The sequence below is a fragment of the Bison bison genome, unplaced genomic scaffold, assembly GCF_000754665.1.
Source record: "Bison bison bison isolate TAMUID 2011002044 unplaced genomic scaffold, Bison_UMD1.0 scf7180017864279, whole genome shotgun sequence".
In the NCBI taxonomy this organism is placed as follows: domain Eukaryota; kingdom Metazoa; phylum Chordata; class Mammalia; order Artiodactyla; family Bovidae; genus Bison; species Bison bison.
This window is the reverse complement of record NW_011494851.1, coordinates 4,426,980-4,430,245: the sequence shown is the minus strand read 5'-3', so window position 1 is coordinate 4,430,245 and position 3,266 is coordinate 4,426,980.

Here is a 3,266-nt window from a genome sequence, read left to right as displayed (position 1 = left end):
AGAGAAGGCAATGGCACCCCACTCCAGTACTCTTGCCTGGAAAATCCCATGGACAGAGGAGACTGGTAGGTTGCAGTCCATGGGGTCGCTAAGAGTCAGACACGACTGAGCGACTTCACTTTCACTTTTCACTTTCATGCATTGGAGAAGGAAATGGCAACCCACTCCAGTGTTCTTGCCTGGAGAATCCCAGGGACAGGGGAGCCTGGTGGGCTGCTGTCTCTGGAGTCACAGAGTTGGACACAACTGAAGCGACTTAGCAGCAGCAGCAGCAGCAGCAGCCAGAAATATATAAAGAAACTCTATGACTCAGCAACTAAAAATCAACCAACCAAATTCAAAACTGGGCAAAAAACTTAAACAGTATTTCTCTAAATATACACAAATGGCAATAGGCATATGATGTGTTGCTTCCCTGGTAGCTCAGCTGGTAAAGAATCCGCCTGCAATGCAGGAGACCCTGGTTTGATTCCTGGATCAGGAAGATCTGGAGAAGGGATAGGCTACCCACTCCAGTTTTCTTGGGCTTCCCTGATGACTCAGTCAGTAAAGAATCCACCTGCAATGCAGGAGACCCTAGGTTGGAAAGATCCCCTGGCAATCCACATCAGTATTCTCACCTGGAGAATCCCCATGGACAGAGGAGCCTGGCAGGCTGCAGTCTATGGGGTCACAAAGAGTTGGACATGACTGAGCAACTAAGCACCCACACGTGTTGCTCAATATCACTATCATTAGGGAAATTCAGATCAAAACCACAGTGAGATACCACTTCACATCCATCAGGATACAAAAAAAAAAAAAAACATAAAATAGCAAATGTTGGCAAAGATATGAAGAAATTAGAATACATGTTCATTATTGGTAGAATATAAAATGATATAACTGTTATGGAAGGTGGTATGACATGTCTTAGTTCTTTCTGGCTGCTATAACAAAAATAGCATGGAGTGGGTAGCTTACTAATAAACATTTGTTCCTCACAGTATGGAGGCTGGGATGTTCAAGGTCAAAGTGCTGGCAAATCCATGACTGTTGAAAGTTTGCTTCGTGGTTTTTAGATAGCCATCTTCTTGCTGTGATCTGACATGGCAGAAGAAGAAACAGAGTTCTTTGGAGTTTCTTTTATCAGGGTTCTAATCTCATTCATGATGACTCTACCCTCATGACCTCATCACCTGTGGAAGGCCCTACTTCCTTTATCATCACATGGGGGTTAGTATTTCTACATATGAATTTTGAGAAGACACAAATAGTCCATAACCAGTAGCTCCTCAAAAAATGAAACAGAGAATTTCCATATGAACAGTGATTCTATTTCTGGGTATATATCCAAAAGAAATGAAAACAAGGACTGATATGTGTATACCCATATCCATAGCATCATTATTCTCAATAACCAAAAAGTGGAAGTAACTCGTTACTCAAGTACATCAACAGATGAATAAACAAAATATGATATGTATGTATACAACGGGATATAATTACAGTTTTAAGAGGAAGGAAATCCTGACACACGCTATAATATGGATGGACCTTGAGGATGTTAAGTGAAGTAAGTCAGTCACAAAAAGACCTACTATATGATTATACTAATATGAAGTAGTTTTAAAGTCCTTAGAGTCATCAAATTAATAGAGACAGAAAATAGTATAGCGGTTGACAGAGTCTAGGGGAAGTGGGAAATTAGAAATTAGTGTATAATGGGTACAAAGTTTCAGTTTGGAAAAATGAAAAAGTTCTAGAGATGGATGATGATGATGGTTGCAGAACATGTGGGTTCAATCCCTGGTCAGGGAGTTAAGATCCCACACATCCCAGAGCCAAAAAATCAAAATATAAAACAGAAATAATATTGTAACACATTCAATACTTAAAAATCATCCACATCAAAAAATCTTTAATAAAATAAATAAAATGGTAAATTTTGTGATCTGTATATTTTATCACATTAAAAAAGAGAGACAGGAAAGGAGGGAGCACAAAGAGAACAAAGAAATCCATGTCAAGACTAAAACAGAGATTGGAGATTTTTAGATACAAGCCAAGGAATTCCTGGAGCCACCAGGACTAGAGGAGGCAAGGAAGGGCTCCCTTAACCTTTGGAGGGAGTGCAGCTCTGATGACACCTTAATTTCAGACTTCTGTCTCCTGAACTGTGAGAGATTAAATTTTTGTGTTTGTTGTAATTTGTGACAGCAGCTTCTGCAACCTAACATAATCATGTAGGAAGCAAAGTCATCAGCTAATAGTGAGAAGTGAAGGGATTTGAGTAAAGAAGAGAGGTGAAAAATTGCTGTTCAGGAGTGTGAGAAAAGGAAAGGCTATGAACAATAAACTGACTACCTGCAGCACTAGGAGCCACTTTAGGATGACAGAAATTTAAAATTGGATCTATCAGTTTGTGTGTTTTTCTACAGGTTTGTATATCTGCATAAGTTACAGGTGTAGAATCATAAAAAGTTGGATTTATCTAAGGTTATAAGTGAGAGAGAAGTTGGCAGCATATGAAAGTGAAGTGAAGTGAAAGTCACTCAGTCGTGCCCAACTCTTTGCAACCCCAAGGACTATACAGTCCATGGAATTCTCCAGGCCAGAATACTGGAGTGGGTAGCCTTTCCTTTCTGCAGGAGATCTTCCCAACCCAGGGATTGAATCCAGGTCTCCCACATTGCAGGCCAATTCTTTACCAACTGAGCCACAAGGGAAGCCTGAGAATTCTGAAGTGGGTAGTCTATCCCTTCTCCAGTGGATCTTTCTGACCCAGGAATCAAACCATGGTCTCCTACATTGCAGGTGGATTCTTTACCAACTGAGCTATCAGGGAAGCCCCAGCATACGGAAGGAGGCAATTTTTTGTTCAACAAAAATTTAACAGCATTTCCTGAGTCATATTATAAATCTAGGCTTTAAGAATAGCTGATTGTTTTTATTGAGAGCTTTTTATGTGAAGGTTTCTTTAAGATATTTGTATACCTACCAATAATCTTCTTTAAACTCTTAATCCTAGTGCATTCCTAAGGTATTTCTCATGCAAATCCCTGTAACCAGTTTCTTCTCCCTTAATAAAATTAGTCAATATCAAAAAAAAAAGAAAGAAAGAAATATTGCTTTCTTGGTGGGACTGTGCTCTCTCTGGGCTCTTTTCTTCAAGCTGTTCTATGGGTTGAGGCTTCTCTGTTCAGACTTGTCAAACTAGTTTCATTTCAAGTGCTTGTAATTCGTTTCCTTATTTCTTCCAGCCTTAGACCTCTAATATATCTAGA